This window comes from Dendrobates tinctorius, unplaced genomic scaffold (genome assembly GCF_039654945.1).
Source record: "Dendrobates tinctorius isolate UK_male_01 unplaced genomic scaffold, ASM3965494v1 ptg000089l, whole genome shotgun sequence".
NCBI classification, from domain to species: Eukaryota; Metazoa; Chordata; class Amphibia; order Anura; family Dendrobatidae; genus Dendrobates; species Dendrobates tinctorius.
In genome coordinates, this window is record NW_027361757.1 from 20329399 (window position 1) to 20341956 (window position 12558).

At 50.9% G+C, this 12558-nt stretch overlaps 1 protein-coding gene across 5 annotated transcripts in view; it reads left to right on the forward strand.

The window, feature by feature from the left end:
• The first annotated feature begins 12099 nt into the window (after positions 1-12099).
• KIF20B (kinesin family member 20B) overlaps positions 12100-12558 on the forward strand; it is a 257621-nt gene continuing 257162 nt past the window's right edge. The window contains exon 1 of one of the 5 annotated variants that reach the window (XM_073585893.1): positions 12100-12220. The gene's annotated coding sequence lies outside the window, so the exon portion shown is untranslated. Of the gene's footprint in view, positions 12334-12558 lie in introns of all 5 variants that reach the window. The other 4 variants (XM_073585891.1, XM_073585894.1, XM_073585892.1 and 1 more) reach the window with 4 other exon arrangements.

The following is a 12558-nucleotide window of genomic DNA, read 5'->3' on the forward strand; positions in this document are numbered from 1 at the left end:
CACAAGGGGGCATTCTCTGCGTCTGGAGGAGAGAAGGTTTTTCCACCAACATAGAAGAGGAATCTTTACTGTTAGGGCAGTGAGAATCTGGAATTTCTTGCCTGATGAGGTGGCAATGGCGAACTCAGTCGAGGGGTTCAAGAGAGGCCTGGATGTCTTCCTGGAGCGTAACAATATTGTATCTTACAGTTATTAGGTTCTTTAGAAGGACGTAGATCTGGGGATTTATTCTGACTGAATATAGGCTGGACTGGATGGACAAATGTCTTTTTTCGGCCTTGCTAACTATGTTACTAATTGTCCAACAACACAACTGGCATCAAACCCTGATGTTAGTAATAGAGAGGTGGCTATCAGATGGCATGATCTCTCTACTAGAAGGCCCCTGCTGCTTATGAAACACTGGAAAACATAACCTGAACCACAGCACCACCCAGTGGAAAGCACTCAATATGTGAAGCCCTGCTGACAAACACTTTTTCTATTTTTACTACTTTTGCACATTAAAAGAACTTTTTATGACACAAAAGGGTTTATTTTTTATTCTACTACTAATGTATTGCAGTACTTTTTTCCTATCAGTCATACGGCTCATGCACATGGCACAAGATTTATACAGAGCAAAAAGGGTATATGCACACAGAGTCACCGATTCTTCAAGACTTTTAACCTCTTTCCAACATCGGACGTAAATTTTCACTGATGTCCGACTCCCTCCCTTTTATATGGGCTTTGGCGTTGAGCCCACATCTTTCCCGGCACATGTGCCTGGAACAGCTGTGGGTGGAATCGCAATCCACCCGCAGCTGTTAACCCGTTAAATGCCACTGTCAAACTCTCAGAGCGGCATTTATCATGTGCTTCCGGCAATCGTGTTCTAAATCCGCCCATCGGTGACCCCCTGTCATGTGATCGCGGGTCACCGATGGGCTGGCATGACAACCAGAGGTTTCCTGGAGATCTCTATGGTTGTCACTGCGGGATTGCTATGAGCGCTGCCCGGTGGTCGGCGCTCATAGAAAGTGAGTAATTCTGCTACATACAAGCAATCTGATCATTGCCTGTATGTAGTAGAGCCGATCGGAGACTATTGAAGTATGCCAAAAGTGAAAAAAATGTTTTTAAAAATATAAAAAAATATAAAAGTTCAAATCACCCCCCTTTCGCTCCATACAAAATAAAACAATAAACAAAATCAAGCATGCACATATTTGGTATCGCCACGTTCAGAATCGCCCAATCTATCAATAAAAAAAGATTAACCTGATTGCTAAACGGCGTAGTGAGAAAAAAAGTCAAAACACCAGAATTACGTTTTTTTTGGTTACTGCAACATTGTATTAGAATGCAATAATGGGCGATCAAAAGAGCTTATCTGCACCAAAATGTTATCGCTAAAAACATCAGCTCGGTGTGCAAAAAATAAGCCCTCACCCAACTCGAGATCATGAAACATGGAGACGCTACGAGTATCGGAAAATAATGCAATTTTTTTTTTTAACAACGTTTGGAATTTTTTTCATCTCTTAAATAAAAAAGAACCTAGACATGTTTGGTGTCTATGAACTTGTAATGACTTGGAGAATCATAATGGCAGGTCAGGTTTAACATTTAGTGAACCTAGTAAAAAAGACAATCAAAAAAACAAGTGTGGGATTGCATTTTTTTTGCAATTTCACCATGTTACGGTTCTGCAGCACAGGACTAGGATAGGAGGGGGAAAACTAACCCTGCACTGCGACTAGGCTGATGCCTTACGATGGAGTGGGCCACCCATTCCTTGTGAATAGACCCACCGACGATCCTAGGCTAATCTAAAGCGAAGACCTATAGATAGGGGGGAAAGGGGTCTCTGAAAGATATAAGGACTGGGTACAAAAACGGGTGACCTCCTAACAGAAAACACAAAGAAGGCTGCAGAAACAAACTGAAAACAGAAACGAAGACTAGCAGAACTGGAGGTCCCAGAACTGCACTAATTAAACACTCAGAAAGCAAAGCAAGGCTCCAAGCCAGACTTCAAGCGGATTAACACTGTTGTCCAGCAAGGAATGGGAGACAGGTGCAAGCTAATAAAGGGTGATACAATCACCTGACCAAAGGCAAACCCAGCACCAGGGGAAAAAGACCAGCAGCCAGAACACTACAAGAAAATGGCGGATAGTCACAAACTGAGCAGATTCTAACACACCGCACTTGGAATTTTTTTCCCGTTTTAGAGTATGCGACATGATAAAACAAAAGGTGTCGTTGAAAAGTACAACTCATCTCACAAACAACAAACCTTCTCATTGCCATATTGACCAAAAGATAAAAAAGTTATGGCACTGGTGTAGGAGGAGGAGTCCCCACTCTGTAGCTGGGCCGGAACCAAGGGGACTGTCACCAAGGTTCCTTGGGAGACTGTTTCAAGGCAACATAATTAGGAGATGGACCAGAGAGAGTTTCAGAAGGTATGGGGGTGGAGCAAGTATGAAAGGGGCTGAGGATGCCAGCAGGGGGCACTCGACAAAGCAGGAGAGAAGGAGCAGGAAGGCTAGAGGGCGCCAGAGAGCCAGATCGAGAGCCAGAGCAAGAGGAAGACAGCAGCGACTGGAGGGAGACTCACCGCAGACAGGAGAGGGATGGCACCGAGCCGTCCAGCAGATAGACACCGACCGCCCGACCGCACTCCTCGCAGCTGCCACCGCCCGACTCCAGCCCGTGGCTGCGGCCTGTCCACTGCCTCCCGCGGCCGCCACCTCCCGACTCAGCCCACGGCTGCGGCCTTCCCGCTGCCGCCCGCGGCTGCCGCAGCCCCACTCCAGCTCGCGGCTGCAGCCTGTTCGCCGCCACCCGCGGCCGCCGCGGCCCGTCCCCAGCTTGTGGCCGTGACCTACACCTTCCGGTCTCCGGGCAACGCCGACCCGCCTCCGCCGAGAGGTGCAACGCAGAGGAACTCTTCAGGGGCCTGCTGTGCCCCCGCTTCGCCTGGGTGTAGGAACGCCCGAAGTCTCCGCCAGATCCTCGTCGGCTGGGCCCAGCATCTGAAACGCTGAAGCATTACCGACCACATCTCTGCCGGACGTCAGAGAGGATAAGTGACATGTTGCAATTAATACTCAGGACCTGTAGTCGGCCATACCGCCGCCCTATAGTGACCGGTCTTGGCCGGGTTAGTCGTGTTTGTGTTACCAGTGTATTTTTGTTTTGATCCCTGCGAGGATAACTGTTGTTAGCTTGTTTGGTTACTCAAGATAGCCCCCATAGGCATACATATATATATATATATATATATATATATATATATATATAAAAGTTACATCTTAAGTTTATCCCGTCTCCTGTGTTGTCGCTGCATCCCACGTACCTGCGATTACTACATTTGGCGTAGTCAGCAGGATGCAGTCTCCGAGCACAAGCGGAGATGCTGTGGACCAGGGGGGCAACGCTGGACCCAGGTCCAGTGTATCCTTGGGGGCTATGCTGAGTAATCTACCCAGATTCTCCAGCAGCAATACTATGCTGTGGAGCTGGACAGAGCGGATGCGAGGGCTATTTAGGATGCATCAGCTGACCCCTGACCTAGAGGCAGAAGTGGCCCTCATGGCGTTGGACGGGGCGGCCCGGGACTCCGTAATGTTGAGGCTCCCGGGACAGTGAAACACCTTCAGGGTTACTAAACCCGGATGTTTAGTTGCATGCAGAAAGAGGGGGAAACAGTGACGCAATATATGAATGTTTTGCAGGAATTGTTTGTAGCCAGAGAGGAAGGATGGGGTCAGCGTGGGGACCGTAGACGTGACGTTACGTGACCTTTTAGTGACAGGGCTACGAGACACCCTGACGAAACAGGCTCTGCGAGAGCGGGTGCGAGTGGACCCGCATCTGACCTTTTCGGAGATAGGAAAGGAGGCATGTGCTCGGGAACAGGAGCAAGGGGTGACAGTCCTTGTGGGGATGGCCCGGAGTATCGAGGCATCTGTAAGCGCCCTGAGTGAACCCCACTGAGTTCAAGAGATGAGCCAAGAGCTACGAAGTATTAAAGGCGAATTGGCTGAAGTGAAAAAAGGGGCCAAGGCCACAAGAAGTCGGCTAGGGCCTGGCAGGGAAAGCACAAACCATCGAGGCCCTCACCAAAGTCGGTTCCCATGACCAATCGCCTGTCACCAACCAGCTACCATTCCCTTTCGTCGGAGTAGTCTGGATGCAAATTTCATTATGCGGCAAAGCACTCGGCTGCCGAGGAGTAATCCTGACCCAGGGAGATGCAAATGACAAACATCCAGTTACCCTGGGTATGAACATATTGCGAGATTTCGGCAGCCTACTCCTCAATGAGCCCACACAAGAGACTCTGAGCCAGTCGGGCTCCCGCACGCCTCAAGGGCAGGTCTTCCAACAGTTGGCGCGAGTTCTACAGGATTGCCAGGAGGGTTCAACCATAACTTCTAAGCAGCTTGCCCGCTGTCTTGGGGTCATATTCGACACTGAACTTTCCTTTACTCCCTATATCCGATCACTCACTCGCTCTTGTCACCTGCATCTTAAAAACATCTCCAGATTCCGACCTTTTCTCACCTTTGAAACTGCTAAGACTCTTACTGTCGCTCTTATTCATTCTCGTCTGGACTACTGCAACTCTCTTATGATCGGCCTCCCTCTTACCAAACTTTCTCCTCTCCAATCCATCTTATTTGCGGCAGCCAGGGTCATATTTCTGTCCAGCCGCTTCACCGATGCCTACATCTTGTGCTAGTCATTATACTGGCTATCTATTCGCTACAGGGTCCAGTATAAACTCATCTCTCTCACCCACAAAGCTCTCCACTGTTCTGCACCGCCTTATATCTCCTCTCTCATCTCTGTCTATCGCCCTACACATGCCCTCCGTTCTACAAATGACCTAAGACTAACATCTCCCGTAATCCGAACCTCGCACCTCCGTCTCCAAGACTTCTCTCGTGCTGCTCCAGCTCTGTGGAATGCACTTCCCCAGATGATCAGACTGATACCTAGCCCCGACCTATTCAAGCGCGCTTTGAAAACCCATCTCTTCAAACAAGCCTACCACATCAACTACTCAGTAAACTAACTTTGCCCAGTTCCCTCCTTCCAAATATTATTCTGAATCTGCACCCTACTATTCATCTGTCTCCACACCCTCCCTCCATGCACACGATAACTGCACTTGATACTTGACTATTGCACTTAAACACACGGGCTGATGACCGAATCATGCAGCTTTATATGAAAATCCCTATTTATTGTAATTGCCAGACCTGAATTAACAAGCACTTTTCACCTACTGTGTCCCCCCCATTTCCTTGTAGATTGTAAGCTTGCGAGCATGGACCTCACTCCTAATGTCACTGTTTAAATTGTCTTAACTTGTATTGAATTTATTGTCTGTACATGTCCCTGCTTAATTGTAAAGTGCTGCGGAATATGTTGGCGCTATATAAATAAAAATATATTATTATTATCGTGCCGGCGGCCCCTCCACTCATGCTGCCGGCAGGGAAGATGGTAGTGGCTTTGCCTAACCGGGCCCCTGTGCCCCTGGAGAAAGTAGAGATGCAGGTGGAGCCGTGCTTCTCGGAGCGCCTACCCCCTGGAGTGCTGGTGGCCCGCACCTTGGCCACTGTGCAGAAAGGGACAGTCCTGGTGCGCTGCGTCAACTTAGAAGACCAAGACATCATTCTGAAACCGCGAGCCAAAATGGCGAAACTGGTCAGACCTCTAGATGAGGTGCTTTCTACTCCTGTATTCCAGTTAAGAGTGCAGGCAGGGGACCCTTGGGCGGTATCTCTCCGATCTCTTCAGACCACTGGGTCCTCTGCCAAAGAAAAGGGCTGAGCCATCCTGGAGAAAATGCAAGCAGAACTCTCTGGCTTTACCCCAGCCCAAATACTTCAGGTAGAAGCGCTTCTGGGACAGTACCAGGAGGTATTCGCCAACCATGAGGACGATTTTGGATGTAGCACAGCCATCACGCACGGCATTCCCACTGCAGGAACTGCTCCTATTAGAGAACGATATCGACAGATTCTCCCACAACTATATCAGGAGGTAAAAACACTACTGGGCCAAATGCTGCGAAAAGTTATCCGAGAAAGCCAGAGCCCTTGGGCGGCCCTCATCGTGTTGGTCTGCAAGAAGGATGGCACCTTGCGGTTCTATGTGGACTGTCGAAAATTGAACGCCTGTACCATCAAAGACTCGTACCCGCTGCCCCGGATAGAGGAGTCCCTATCCGCTCTGGAAAAGGCAACATACTTCTCAACACTAGATCTGGCTAGCGGGCACTGGCAGGTGAATGTCAGAGGAAGACCATGCCAAGACCGTGTTCATCCTACCCATGGGACTGTTTGAATTTAATCGTATGCTGTTCAGGCTGGCCAACGCCCCTGGGTCCTTCCAACGGCTAATGGAGCGGTGTCTGGGAGATCTCAACTTTGAGGCCACGTTGATATACCTGGACGACAATATTATCTATGCCGCCACATTTGAGGATCAAAGGTAAAACCCCAGAAATGCCACCTGTTCCGTACGCAGGTTGAATACCTTGGACATACCGTCTCTGCCAAAGGCGTTAGACCGTCCATGGAAAAGGTTGCCGCTATCCAAGGGTGGCCTACTCCCGAGACGGTAAAAGACGTACGAGCCTTTCTGGGGTTGGCCGGATATTACTGTCGTTTTGTAAAGAATTTCACCCGTCGAGCCCGAGACCTACTGAAGGGGGTCCCTCCGGAGCAAATGGTTGGAAGATTCAGTGGCGAGAACCGCAGGAGGAGGCCTTCCGAGATCTCAAAACCGCACTCTTGGACGCCCCAGTGTTAGCTTATGCAGATTTCTCGCAGCCATTCATACTGCACACCGACGGGAGCCTACACAGGCTAGGCGCTGTGTTGTCGCAAGTCCAAGACGGCCGAGAAAGAGTGATCGCTTACGGTAGTCGATCCCTCCACAACTCTGAACGTAATCCCGACAATTACAGCTCCTTTAAACTCGAGCTCCTCGCGGTAGTGTGGGCCATGACGGAGCAGTTCGCACAGTACCTGGCAGGCTCTGAGGTAGTGGTACGAACTGACAACAACCCGCTGGCCCACCTCGATAATGCCAAACTGGGGGCCCTGGAGCAACGATGGGTGGCCCGAATGGCCAAGTTCAAGAACAAAATCATCTATAAAGCGGAAAATGTGCATACTGACGCCCTCTCCAGGATTCAACGTACGACCCCGGGGCGAAGCCGAGACAACGAACTAGAAGGAGAAGAGACGCCGTTCGCTCTGGCCCCCGCCGGACTCACAGTTGCGACCCGAGAACAATCCCACATAGGACCCACTAGGGGCAAGTTAGAACAATCTCGAGATAAATGGATCCAGCAGCAACAAGATGGAGAGATTGGGCCCCTGCGCCAATGGGTGGCCACAAGTCAAATACCTAACGACACTCAGAGGCATACTTTGACTCAGGACACTTTGCTAATGCTACGTCAATGGGAGAAATTGGTAATCAAAGGAGGACTATTGTACCGAAAAGCAGTGTTGCGGACAACATCAGCGATAGCTTGGCAGATAGTAATACCGGGAGCCCAACTCAGCAAACTTGCTCGAGAGGCCCATGAAAAGGGGGCTCATTTTTGGGCTCAAAATACTTATCAGTGGTTGCAGAAAATGGCCTACCATCCTTGCTTGCAGACCGCAGTGGAAGAATCTTGCCGTGCGTGCCGCCTGTGTGAGTTAACTAAACCACCCGCGCAACAGGCCCCAGTACAAAAGATAGTGACAGCAGCACCCCTCGAACGCTTGATGATAGACTATTTGACCATTGGCCCCGCACACCAGGGGTATGAACACTGTCTCATCATGGTGGACCATTTCCCCAAATTCGCCGTGGTGACCCCTACCAGAGATCAAACCGCGGAGTCAGCCGCCTACGCAATTTGTAAAAACTTTATCCAAGTATATGGCTGCCCCCAACGGATCCATTCAGACCAGGGTGCGTGCTTCCTGGGAAAAGTAATGGAAGAACTACACCGTTTATATGGTAATGATAAATCCCGAACCACTCCGTACCATCCTCAAGGGAATGGGGCCTGTGAACGATTTAATCGGACGTTGATCCAAATGTTATGCACCCTGGAAAGCGACCGAAAGGCCCGCTGGCCTGAGTACATCCCTGAACTGGTGTGGGTCTATAAGAAGCTGGTACATCGAGTCAACGGCTACACCCCATACTCGCTGCTATTTGGCCGAGAAGGCAAGGGAATCATGCAGGCGGAGTTAAATCCGGAGGAGGAACAACCATGGACAGGGGTCTCCTTGTGGGTCCGGAATCACTGGCTTCGGCTGCAAACCCTGCACCGAATCGTCCACACAAAAATTCAGGACCTGGAACACCCAGGGGGACTCCGCCTTGATCCATCGATCTCCAGGCCGGAGATCGGGTACTCGTACAAGATCAGCGCCCCCAAAGCAAGTTGGAACCCCGCTGGGAAAAAGTCCCTATCGGGTGTTGCGCCGAATAAGCCCTGATGGACCAGTGTACGAAATACAATCTGAATGTTAGGAACGGCGGAACGCACTAAATAAAATAAATAATAAAGTGCGTTCGCCGCCCGGGGTCCACCGTGCAGAAGGTGTTATAACTGCTGCTGAGTAATGGCACACGTGCTATATGGCGGTATAATGCGCACGGGGTTAAACGTCACCCAGGTGCGCAGAGCAATCACTGTTTAATCACTGAGATGCCAGTAGGGGTAAACACAAAAGGCTGAGCCTGTTAGCGTCACAGGTCTCAGATATATGCACACACGGTATCAGGTCACAGGCGCAGGACCAAAGGCAGAAGGAACTGCGTCTGTCTAGACCTACCGTGTGTGCGGCGTCGCTACTGCGGGCGCCAAAGAGAGCTGCAACTGCTGCGCGGCGTAGGACACTGCCGCGAGACGATAGTGCCGTGAGGAGTAGCACAATCGGACGCTAGTGTAGAGGCACGGTGTGCACAGTGGCCTAAGGCTTGCCACTGACTGGCGCTGACTGCTGAACTAATTCCCTATCCACATGCGTAATATCAGAGGGAAGGGGTTGCAAATGAGCCAGTCACCAGAATCATACATCCGTCACCATTCACACATCTAGCAAGTAATGTCTATACTAGCGCATGGCCAAATGGCCATGCGGTCCTTTTAAGCCGTGTGCTGCCGGGACCTTCCAGATCTCTGAGATGGACCAATCAGATCAGGGGAAGGACCTGAGCACGTGACTTTCGAGCTCCAATGGGAGGTCGTCTCATGAGCATGCTCAGTGGAGCGGCAGTGGGACTTAGCCTCAGGAAAGACTTGCTGCGAAGCAGTATGTGAGGCTCTGGACTCCTGTTGTGTAGCTACAGGAATCCGACGCCTAACACTGAAAAAGACAGGGACCACCCTACCCGTACCGTACACCATAATATGTTACGACCCTGTACTTCCACCGACCCCGCACGACCCGAGGCTCCTCCTCAGGTCTCAGAACATCCGCCAGCAGTACGGGATGAGGACGACGAGGAAGACCCTCCAGTGGTACAGACAGACACTTCAAGAAATAATATTCCAGTGGAGCCGGTCGACCCACCAGACCCGGTCGACCTGCCACCTTCCACCACCCCAGAGGACTCCACCACAGTCGAACCACGATGCTCCAAGCGGTCAACAGCTGGCAAACCCCCGAACACTAAGAATAAGATCAGTTCGTGTGGTAGAAAAGACTTTCTTCTCAAGAAACCAGCCCAAGACTCTCCAAGCCCTCACCTGAGGACTGGCGAGCATACAGGATGGGGGAGTGTAGGAGGAGGAGTCCCCGCTGTGTAGCCGGGCCGGAACCAAGGGGACTGTCACCAAGGTTCCTAGGGAGACTGTTTCTGGGGAACATAATTGGGGGACGGACCAGAGAGAGTTCCAGAAGGGATGGGGGTGGAGGAAGTATAAAAGGGGCTGAGGACTCCAGCAGGGGGCACTCGACTGAGCAGGAGAGAAGGAGCAGGAAGGCTAGAGGGCGCCAGAGAGCCAGAGCAAGAGGAAGACAGCAGCGACTGGAGGGACTGGAGAGAGACTCACCGCAGACAGGAGAGGGGCGGCACCGAATCGTCCAGAAGAGAGACACCGACCGCCCGACCACGCTCCTCGCGGCCGCCACCACTCAACTCCAGCCCGTGGCTGCGGCCTGTCCGCTGCCGCCTGCGGCCGCCACCGCCCGACTCCAGCTTGTGGCAGCGGCCTACACCCTCCGGTCTCCGGGCAACGCCGACCCGCCTCCGCCGGGAGGTGCGATGCAGAGGAACTCTTCAGGGGCTTGCTGTGCCTCCGCTTCGCCTGGGCGTAGGAGCGCCCGAAGTCTCTGCCAGATCCTCGTCAGCTGGGCCCAGCGGCTGAAACGCCAAAGCATCACCGACCACCACTCTGCCGGATGTCAGAGAGGATAAGTGACACGTTGTAGTTAATACTCAGGACCCGTAGCCGGCCATACCGCAGCCCTATAGTGACCGGTCTTGGCCGGGTTAGTCGTGTTCGTGTTACCAGTGTATTCTTGTTTTGATCCCTGCGAGGATAACTGTTAGCTTGTTTAGCGATTACTACACTGGGAAGAAGGGGAGCAAAAAATTAAAAGGCAAAGCCAAAAATAGCTCTGGTCGTTAAGGGGTTGACTATAACTGGATGTGCTGGAGTTAGCGGCATTAAGATGTGCACGCCTCTTATGAATAAGGTAAGGTGCAAAATGGTATGTGCTTTTGGGCTCCTCACCAGTAATTTTATTCCAGTGACAGACATAAGGAGCGTCACTGCTTGTCATGCGTTTGATGAGCGAGGTCTGCCATGCCCCTGTCCCCCTAGCTTTGTTCACTTTTGTCAGAGCTGGAATAAAATAGCGAGAAAACGGCAAAAATCTGTATTCTGGCGTAAAAACTTTGATGAAGGGGAGCCATAGGTTTTTGAAGAGTGTTTTGGAGCTCCTGAACAAAAATGGCTCAAAAAAATGTTTGAAAGACTCTTCCTATTCCTTTCTATTGTATAATGTCTTTGATCATTTTTAGTCTGCTTTAGGTTTTGAAAAACGTTTGTCGGGCAAAAAAAGGAAAGTGCACGTCACTATTTTGAAGCAGCTAAAACCGCTTCAACCTAGGACTATTCACTGTTCAGTCAAAAGGTGACAAAAATGCTCAAGGCCATGTTCACACGGTCAGTATTTGGTCAGTATTTTACCTAAGTATTTGGCCAAAACCAGGAGTGGAACAATCGCACGAGTGTTGCATGTCAATACCGGGCACTGCCGCCATCACTCGGATCGGAGCGTGTGGCTGCATGTATTTCTATGCAGCTGAACGTTCCGCTCCAACTGTCGGTGGCAGTGCTGGGTATTGACATGCGACACTCGTGCGAGTTTCTCACAAGTCTGACCCTGGCCTAAGATGGAGGAGTGCCATAATTGTCTCGCATAGGAGTATCCCTTTAAATTGGGTATTGTCAAGGTTGGAAGTTAACCTTTACCTGATCTCTGGGGGTCTGGCCGCTGGAACCTCCATGATGCAGAGAATAGGGGCTCTGATAACGTGCACTGCTCCTCCATTCATTCTCATGGGATAAAGCGGCGCTCGGCTGATCATCGGCACTCCCATAAGACTGAAGGGAGCGGAGGTGCGCGGGATCGACCATCACTCCGTTCCCACAGGGCCCCGATTCTCCGAACTAGTGGGATCCCAGCAGTCAGGACCCCAGCAATAGGGACGCTATCCCCTATTCTATGAACAGCAGATAACTTTCAAACTTGCCAATATCCCTTTAAATCTATTTTTCTGATCTTATGGAGAAACAATAAAGACAGCACTGGAAACTACTGTATAGTGTGAACACGGCTTTAGCTTACACCAGGCATTATCTGGTATTTCATATTGTCCTTCTTGCATCATTTACACAAGAACATTGCAGTGATTGTGGCCACACTGAGTAATAATGTCTCAGTTCATCAATAACTGTCCTAAAAATGAAGAAAAAAAGTTAAAAAAAATAACAGTCCTCAGCAAAATGGCGCCTGCTCAAAGACATAATATTCTGGTGTAGACTGTGCAATAGTGGATGATCAGAACTCAGGTTTCGTCATGACAACAGCCTGGCCACGCCTACTCCCAGCATACAGTTCAGTCGGCCGTTGCGGATTGGAGGAATTTAAAACAAGACGGCGGCAGTTCCCGACTTGGTAACGTGAGTGCGGCCGGTGCTCTGGGGATGTGTAGCGAGCGGTGAGCGCGAAATCTGCGTCACCTCCGCCGTAAAGTGAGTGTCGTTCTACCGCTCCTTGTCAGTGCGGAGTTACGGTAGGCGGACGGGCTGGATGCCCCTGTCATGCAGGTACCGCTGTGTCACAGGGCGGCGGGAGGTAATGTCTGAGGAGGCCCCTGTACCGGAGCAGTCTATGGGCCCTGTGCCGCCCTATAGCTCCTAGATGTGGCCCCCTGACTTCTAGGCCCTGTGCGGCTGCTCAGGTGACACCAACACAGGGGTGGAAGTACTGTATCTGGGGGTCTCCCGGGTTGGTCACC